This window comes from Scylla paramamosain, chromosome 49, assembly GCF_035594125.1.
Source record: "Scylla paramamosain isolate STU-SP2022 chromosome 49, ASM3559412v1, whole genome shotgun sequence".
In the NCBI taxonomy this organism is placed as follows: domain Eukaryota; kingdom Metazoa; phylum Arthropoda; class Malacostraca; order Decapoda; family Portunidae; genus Scylla; species Scylla paramamosain.
The window spans coordinates 2,695,001-2,705,000 of NC_087199.1; the positions used below are offsets into that span (position 1 = coordinate 2,695,001).

At 37.5% G+C, this 10,000-nt stretch overlaps 1 protein-coding gene across 1 annotated transcript in view; it reads right to left on the bottom strand.

Moving 5' to 3' along the window:
• Nucleotides 1–10,000, bottom strand: part of LOC135095578 (glutamate receptor ionotropic, NMDA 2B-like) — a 163,004-nt gene that overhangs the window by 2,136 nt on the left and 150,868 nt on the right.

A 10,000-nucleotide genomic window follows, 5' to 3' on the forward strand; every position in this document is an offset into this window, starting at 1 on the left:
TTGAATGTAGTGGTGCGGAGTGTTTCAGAATGCGGTCCAAACAGGAAGGGGTCACGAGTTTCCTGGTGATGGTGAGGCGAGGGAGCGGTCGACGGCCGCTGCCAGGAGAGTTAAGTGGCGTCCAGCAGCAGCCAGCCGAGTGTGTCACAGCCGCTCCATGCAGGACGACTGTGTTGCTGCCGCTGCTCCAGTCAAGCCGTGCTGAGGGTTCCCCAGGGCCAGGCTGTCGTCACACCCGCGGCGCCACGCACCATACTGGCCCTTTGTTTCGGTTCGTCGCGCGGCGACCATTCTCTCAACTTACTCGCGTTGTCGATTTCAAATACAGGCTGTTGTTTCCACCACGCACTGACTTGTTCCGCGCCACCTGCGCCATTCAGCGGCACAGACATGTTGCCTGTGATGTCTTGACGTCAGAGGCGCGGGCCAAGGGCAACAAACGAGAGGAAAAAGCCCACTGAGTGTCAGTCAGCGTGAAGGCGTGTGCATCGCCGCGAGTCACGTGTGCAGTGTGGCGCGCCTGCTCAGGATGCCAGGGGACCACAACTTGCTGACATTTCACACGCACCAGCACACCACCTCCAGTGCTGTCTCCGTGGGTACGGTGCAGTTCATAGAGAATGGTGCACACATTTTATTAAAAACGCTAAATACACGAATATGTATGTAGAGCGGCTCTATAAAACAATAAAAACTCGAAATTGCTTGTAAGTTTGAGGTCTACGCTGCCACCTGGTGACGGCCGCTTCCCAGAAACTCCCCATTACAGTTCAGGTGCAAAGGGACTGAGGGCAACATCGATAAAGGGAGGGATCGGGATATGGCAACACTGCACATCAAGATCAAGATTAAGATTAGGTTTTTTTTTTTTTTTTTATATATATTTATATATATAGTGGTGGTGATGATAATGGTAACAGTAGTGGTGGTAATAGTAACAATGGCGGTAACAGCGATAATAAAGATAATAATAATAATAATAATAATAATAATAATAATAACAATAATAATAATAATAATAATAATAATAAATGTGTATTATTATAATAATAATAATAATAATAATAATAATAATAATAATCATAATAATAATAAATGTGTATGATAATAATAATAATAATAATAATAATAATAATAATAATAATAATAATAATAATAATAATAATAATAATAATAACAATAACTACTAACACTAATTAATTTATCCACGAATTCTGTCTCGTAAGAATTCGTTCATTGAAAAAAAAAAAAAAACGAAAACAATTGTCTGAAAATAGTTCAGTTTATTCTTGTATCCATTTTTTTTTTAACTTAACGTGATAGAAAACGGGGAACGAATTGCAGGGAGTGGGTGTCATGCAGAGAGAGAGAGAGAGAGAGAGAGAGAGAGAGAGAGAGAGAGAGAGAGAGAGAGAGAGAGAGAGATTATCAGATAGTACCAAAGGAATGATAATAATAATAATAATAATAATAATAATAATAATAATAATAATAATAATAATAATAATAATAATAATGAGAATAATAACAAATAAGAAAAAAATAAAATAAAACGATAATAATAATAATAATAATAATAATAATAATAATAATAATAATACTGATAATAATAATAATAATAATAATAATAATAATAATAATAATAATAATAATAATAATAATAATAATAATAATATTAATAGAAATAATGAGAATAATAACAAATAAGAAAAAATTAAATAAAAAAAATAATAATAATAGTAACAATAATAATAATGATAGTGATAATAATAATAATAATAATAATAATAATAATAATAATAATAATAATAACAATAATAATAATAATAATAATAATAATAATAACAACTATGGAACAAAATTTTCATGGTCATCATCATCATCATCATCATTTATGTTCCTTCATGTGATTAAGTTTAAAATGATAATTAAATTTTGAAGCATCTTTTCTTTTTATTTATCATGACTATATATATATATATATATATATATATATATATATATATATATATATATATATATATATATATATATATATATATATATATATATATATATATATATATATATATATATATATATATACTTTTATTTTCTTTATTTTTGTATTTTATTTACGAAGGAATTTAAAAAATGCCAAAATTAATTAAAAAAAAGTTAGTTTGAAATATCTTTTTAAATTTTGAAGGCGAAAAATGATCTATATTTTTCCATTTTTTCCCTTACGAATGAATGAATGAAAAAAGAACGTATAATTACTGGTTTTTACACAAAATTAATTACGAAAGCAACATACTTGTGTTAAATGTTTGCTTAAGTTTTGCTTTGTGGAAAAAAAAGCACGTTATAAGTTTTTTTTGAAGTTAGGAGTTTGTGAAAGGAAAAGGAATATACATTTTTTGTTAAAGTTATGATTCTGAGAAAGAAAAAAAATCTATTTAGTTTTGATTTTGTGAACGAAAAATATTGAATTATAATTTTTCCGCATAACAAACAAATAAATAAATAAATAAACAAAACTAATAAACTCAATCCATTTATTCTTAACTTACAAACTTATGAATGAAAACAAATCGAAAATAAGAAAAAGACAATAATAAACAGAAAAAAGATAAACAAAACAAAGAGAAGACAAGAAAACCAAGTAAAACAAAGGACAGGAACACACTTTGACAAAATGCAGATGGAAGAAAAATGCAAATATTGAGGCAACCAGTGCATGCGTCGCTATTCTATATCAAACACAAGAAGTAACACAAAAAGGTGGTTGTGATAAGACACATTCCGCTCTCAAGTGCACGCTAAACAAATCTTCAAATCGAAAAAGGAAAAAAAAAAAAAAAAAGTGAAATAAATTTGTCATTCTTTTCTTGATTTATTGTGGAATATATATAAAAAAAAAAAATTATTCAGAAGAGGAGGAATTGACGTAAAAATGGACAGCCAATCAGAAAAGAGGAGGAACTGTGATGTGAAAATGAACAGCCAATCAGAAAAATATTAAGAATTGTGATGTGAAAATGGGCAGCCAATGAGACAAGGTAAGGAATTCAAAGTTAGAATGAAGAGCCAATCAGAAAACAGAAAGAACTGTGACGTAAAAGGAAACAGCCAATGAGAGGAGACAAGAAATTCAAACGTCAAAATGTGCAGCCAATCAGAAAAGAGAAGGAGCTGCGGCACAAAAATAAGGAACCAATGAGAGAGGAGAAGAATTTGTGACGTCATAAGGTATGGCCAATGAGAGAAGAGAAATTCTCTCTGATAAAAATGAAAGCCCAATCAGAGAGAGGAATAAACAACCAATGAAAGAGAGGGAAAGAAGTGTAATAACAAGACAGCCAATTAGAAAAGAGAAGGAATTGTGACGTGAAAATCGAGAGCCAATTAAAAAAACAGAAAGATTGAGAGGAGGATCTGTGGTAACCAATCAGAGAAACGAAGGATTGTGACGTCATAAGGGACAGCCAATCAGAGGAAAGAAGGACTGTGATATCATAAGGGAGAGCCAATCAGAAAAGGGGAAGAGTTCAAAGTCGCGAGGGACAGCCAATCAGAGAAGAGGAAGAATTCAAAGTCGCAAAGGACAGCCAATCAGAGAAGAGGAGAAATTCAAAGTCGCGAGGGACAGCCAATCAGAGAAGAGGAGGAATTCAAAGTCGCGAAGGACAGCCAATCAGAGAAGAGGAAGAATTCAAAGTCGTGAGGGACAGCCAATCAGAGAAGAGGAGAAATTCAAAGTCGCGAGGGACAGCCAATCAGAGAAGAGGAGGAATTCAAAGTCGTGAGGGACAGCCAATCAGAGAAGAGGAAGAATTCAAAGTCGCAAAGGACAGCCAATCAGAGAAGAGGAGGAGTTCAAAATCGCGAAGGACAGCCAATCAGAGAAGAGGAGGAGTTCAAAGTCGCAAAGGACAGCCAATCAGAGAAGAGGAAGAATTCAAAGTCGTGAGGGACAGCCAATCAGAGAAGAGGAGATCTACTGGTGACGTCATAAGTAAACAAACATGGCCGCTCTTCCCAAACGCTTTCCCTTGGTTGAGGAAACAAGTGAATATCAATTTGTGTTATTGTCAAGGTAAATAATAACAAATAAATAACACAAATCAATCAATAATCATAACAAATAAATAAATATAAATAAATGAGAATAACAAATGAACAGACGACACAAAAACTGAAATAAAAATATAACGAAATTATAATGAAAACTTTTTTTTTGTTTAATTTTGTTAAAAAAAAACGAAATAAATCAATAAATTCATAAGCGAAATAACAAAAACCAATACATAAATAAATAACATAACATAACAAATAAAAGACGGAGAGGTAAAGAAATAGGAAAAATATATAAAAAATTAAGTTAATACAATTTTTTTTCACGTTGTTTTAAAATAAATGAATAAACAAATAAATAAATAAATAAATAAATAAATAAATAAATAAAAGAAGAGAAAAAAAAAACAAACAGAGAAATAAAAGGAATAAAAAAATGAAGTTGAGAATTAACATAGAGGTTTTATTTACGTTTCTGTTTGAATAAATAAATAAATAAACACATAAATAAATAAAATAAACAACGAAAGAAATAAGATAAAAAAATATAAAAAAAAGGAAAAGAAACACAGAAACATCAATAACGGGAAAAAAATTAGTTAAAATGAAAAAAAAAGAAAAAAAGGAAAAGAAACAGAAACATCAATAACGAGAAAAAAGTTTATAGTTAAAATGAAAAAAAAGAAAAAAAAAGAAAAAAACTGATACCGTCAATTTGAAAGAAAGTGAATCAAAATGAAACAAAGAGAAAAGAAAAAAAAAGATAATTAAGGAGAAGTTAAAAATAAAGAGTGTTTCATTTTTAGTGTGTGTGTGTGTGTGTGTGTGTGTGTGTGTGTGTGTGTGTGTGTGTGTGTGTGTGTGTGTGTGTGCGCGTATAATTCTTTGGTATATAATTTTTTCCACAATCTCTCTCTCTCTCTCTCTCTCTCTCTCTCTCTCTCTCTCTCTCTCTCTCTCTCTCTCTCTCTCTCTCTCTCTCTCTCTCCCAAGCCATTTGTCTTCATTACTCTCTCTCTCTCTCTCTCTCTCTCTCTCTCTCTCTCTCTCTCTCTCTCTCTCTCTCTCTCTCTCTCTCTCTCTCTCTCTCTCGCAGTAAAGCAAGATTAAAACCATGTGTTTGTCGTTCTGTCAGGCATCTCTACACTCAGTCTTAAATTTAAAGGATGAAAAGTGAATCTCTTCATTCATTCATTCATTCATTCCCACTCATACCTCGTTCATCATTCATTGCTTTCATATTCCTGAGAGAGAGAGAGAGAGAGAGAGAGAGAGAGAGAGAGAGAGAGAGAGAGAGAGAGAGAGAGAGAGAGAGAGAGAGAGAGAGAGAAATAGGAAAGAAAATCGTTAATAATAATAATAATAATAATAATAATAATAATAATAATAATAATAATAATAATAATAAATAATAATAATAAATAATAATAATAACAACAATGAGAGAGAGAGAGAGAGAGAGAGAGAGAGAGAGAGAGAGAGAGAGAGAGAGAGAGAGAGAGAGAGAGAGAGAGAGAGAGAGAGAGAGAGAGAGAGAGAAATAAACAAATCATAAGGTCATAGAAAAAAAAAATCAAATTCAAGAAAGCAATTCATGAACCAATCAGCAAGCAGGATTCAAAAGAGCCCTTCACCCAGCAGCCAATCACAGGACACCATTCAAACCTGTCAGCCAATAGGGAAGCGTTTTGGAAACCTATTAAATATTAGGCCAAAAATTATTATTATTATTATTATTATTATTATTATTATTATTATTATTATTATTATTATTATTGTGACAGTCTCCTCTTGTCTTACTTTTTGCATGAGAGAGAGAGAGAGAGAGAGAGAGAGAGAGAGAGAGAGAGAGAGAGAGAGAGAGAGAGAGAGAGAGAGAGAGAGAGAGAGAGAGAGAGAGAGAGAGAGAGAGAGAGAGAGATTTAAATGATCAGATTAAATTAATTAGATACAGTAATTTGTATATCAATATTAACAACTCAAAACACAAAGAGAGAGAGAGAGAGAGAGAGAGAGAGAGAGAGAGAGAGAGAGAGAGAGAGAGAGAGAGAGAGAGAGAGAGAGAGAGAGAGAGAGAGAGAGAATCATAATTTCATTCCCTCACAACTTTTTGTAAATTTTCTTCACATTGATTATAAAAAAAAAATGATAAATGATGAAAATAAAAGTTTCGGGCAAAAAATTTTAAACGTAAATCGCTCCTCTTCATTTTTTTCACTTTTTTTTTGAGCGTGTGTAAAATGCAGAGAGAGAGAGAGAGAGAGAGAGAGAGAGAGAGAGAGAGAGAGAGAGAGAGAGAGAGAGAGAGAGGGAAGGGCGGGCAGGCAGACAGACAAACTCATGCAATCCCCACCTAGTTAGTTTCAAACTTCAGTAACTCTTCCTACAATCTGTCTTCTCTTGGGTGCCCGCTGTCTGAAACCGATACAATCCCAACATTACTTCACACACTCACCCACGCGCCTCCCCCACGCCCCCATACCCCACACACGCACCAGAGACCGTAGGGAACAAGGAACAAGGTCTATGAAGGTTTAACAGGATCTAACACGGTCTAGTTGGGCACGCCAGTACGTCTGCTGCTGTTTGCGATTGCTGGTTGAACAATAAAGAGGTATTAAGATTCAAAATGCGATGTATGGTTACGTAGAACAAGAGAAAAGCCAGGAACTGATTCAACAAGGCCGTAGAAAGCCAGTTGAGGGAAGGAGATGGAGGGGGAGACAGGGAGTGTTGTGGAAGGCTGGAACTGTGGTGAGACTGGAGAAGATGGGAGGCACAGAGGAGGATGCACGGGACACACAGCTGGAGGAGGCTCAGACATGGGACCAGTCACTCATTGCTGGGAAACGGCCGAAGGAGAAGCGATAGGAAGATGCAAGGGACAAAAAAAAAAGTGGAGAAATCTTGTTATTCCTGTCACTAGAACCATGAAAACACCATTTAAAACACTTGTAGCTTCAATTGGAGCCTTTTCAAAAGAGTCTGTCCTGTTAACGATGTAGATATGTTGTTCATCTGTCACTGGAACCATAAAAACGTCGTTAAAGACCCGTGTAATTACAATTAGAACTTTGGGAAGTAGTGGAGGTGGCGCAGAAGTGTTTCAGAATTTACGCTCCGTGGAAGATGGTGAAGCAAGCAGCGGCTGGGAACAAAACACCAGTCCTGAGTAGCTTCCCCCATGGCCTTCCTCAGAGGAATGTGGCGGCTTCCAGGCCAAGCCGTCATGATTCTAGGGATGCTGCAGCTGTTAGTCTGCTGTCTGAGGGTGCTGATTGGTCCCGGGTCGTGTCTTCCGTCTTCTGATTGGCCTGTGCGTCGCCTTCCTGGGTCATGCGTCCTGCTACGTGATTGGTGCACGCCTGTCACCCGCCGTGGCGACCTGTGGCGCCACACCACCACACACAGTGTCGCCCACTCTTTGGCTGATACTATTATTTAAAAATTATAATTATAAATAAAAAACTAATAATAATAATAATAATAATAGTAATAATAAATAATAATAATAATAATAATAATAATAATAATAATTATAATAATAATAATAATAATAATAGTATCAGCCAAAGAGGGGGCGACACTGTGTGGGGTGGTGTGGCGCCACAGGTCGCCACGGCGGTGACAGGCGTGCACCAATCACGTAGCAGGACGCATGACCCAGGAAGGCGACGCACAGGCCAATCAGAAGACGGAAGACACGGACCCGGGACCAATCAGCACCCTCAGACAGCAGACTACAGCTGCAGCATTCCCTAGAATCATGACGGCTTGGCCTGCAAGCCGCCACATTCCTCTGAGGAAGGCCATGGGCGAAGCTACTCAGGACTGGTGTTTTGTTCCCAGCCCCTGCTTGCTCCACCACCTCCGAAACTCGTCACAGCGTCCTCAACACACGGTCCCCAGTGATGCCTACCTGTACGTGTGGTCCAGGCGCTGTGTTGAGGCGAGCTGTGTGCAGTAGGTACACGCGCCACAGACTGGCTGGTGTGGTTTAGTGTTGCGTCCAGCAGTGCTGTCTCAAACTAGGGACCGTATTCTGAGACGCTTCTGCGCCGCACCTCCACTGCCTTCCTAAGGCTCTGCTTGAAGCTACACAGGTTTTCAAGTTTCTTTTTTTTTTGACTGTTTTAGTGACAAACTAACAAGATTTCTACACTATTGACAGAAGAAACACTCTTATAAGGCTCTATTTTTTTTCATTTTTATTTTATTTATTTATTTATTTTTATGTAGGAGGGACACCAGCCATTGAGATGCCGGTCCCCGAAGAGGTCCAAAGCGGTGGTCAAAAACTGAAGGATAAGTGTGTTGAAACCTCCCTCTTGAAGGAGTTCAAGTCATAGGAAGGTGGAAATACAGAAGCAGGCAGGGAGTTCCAGAGTTTACCAGAGAAAGGGATGAATGATTGAGAATACTGGTTAACTCTTGCATTAGAGAGGTGGACAGAATAGTGGTGAGAGAAAGAAGAAAGTGTTGTGCAGCGAGGCCGCAGGAGGAGAGGAGGCATGCAGTTAGCAAGATCAGAAGGGCTGTTAGCATGAAAATAGCGGTAGAAGACAGCTAGAGATGCAACACTGCGGCGGTGAGAGAGAGGCTGAAGACAGTCAGTTAGAGGAGAGGAGTTGATGAGACGAAAAGCTTTTGATTCCATCCTGTCTAGAAGAGCAGTATGAGTGGAACCCCCCCAGACATGTGAAGCATACTCCATACATGGACGGATAAGGCCCTTGTACAGAGTTAGCAGCTGGCGGGGGGAGAGAAAAAACTCAGAAAGCCTAACTTCCTAGAAGCTGTTTTAGCTAGAGATGAGATGTGAAGTTTCCAGTTCAGATTATAAGTAAAGGACAGACCGAGGATGTTCAGTGTAGAAGAGGGGGACAGTGTAGTGTCATTGAAGAAGAGGGGATAGTTGTCTGGAAGGTTGTGTCGATTTGATAGATGGAGGAAATTGAGTTTTTGAGGCATTGAACAATACCAAGTTTGCTCTGCCACAATCCAGAAATTTTAGAGAGATCAGAATTGAGGCGTTCTGTGGCTTCCCTGCGTGAACTGTTTACTTCCTGAAGGGTTGGACGTCTATGAAAAGACGTGGAAAAGTGCAGGGTGGTATCATCAGCCTAGGAGTGGATAGGACAAGATGTTTGGTTTAGAAGATCATTGATGAATAATAAGAAAGAGAATCGGTGACAGGACAGAACCCTGAGGAACACCACTGTTAATAGATTTAGGAGAAGAACAGTGACCGTCTACCACAGCAGCAATAGAACGATCAGAAAGGAAACTTGAGATGAAGTTACAGAGAGAAGGATAGAATGCCGTAGGAGGGTAGTTTGGAAATCAAAGCTTTGTGCCAGACTCTATCAAAAGCTTTTGATATGTCCAAGGCAATAGCAAAAGTTTCGCCAAAATCTCTAAAAGAGGATGACCAAGACTCAGTAAGGAAAGCCAGAAGATCACCAGTAGAGCGGCCTTGACGGAACCCATACTGGCGATCAGATAGAAGGTTGTGAAGTGAAAGGTGTTTAAGAATCTTCCTGCTGAGGATAGATTAAAAAACTTTAGATAGGCAGGAAATTAAAGCAATAGGACGGTAGTTTGAGGAATTAGAACGGTCACCCTTTTTAGGAACAGGTTGAATGTAGGCAAACTTCCAGCAAGAAGGAAAGGTAAATGTTGACAGACAGAGCTGAAAGAGTTTGACTAGGCAAGGTGCAAGCACGGAGGCACAGTTTCGGAGAACAATAGGAGGGACCCCATCAGGTCCATAAGCCTTCCGAGGGTTTAGGCCAGCGAGGGCATGGAAAACATCACTGCAAAGAAATTTAATAGGTAGCATGAAGTAGTCAGAGGGTGGAGGAGAGGGAGAAAACAAGCCCAGAATCATCCAAGGTAGAGTTTTTAACAAAGGTTTGAGGCGAAGATTTCAGCTTTAGAAATA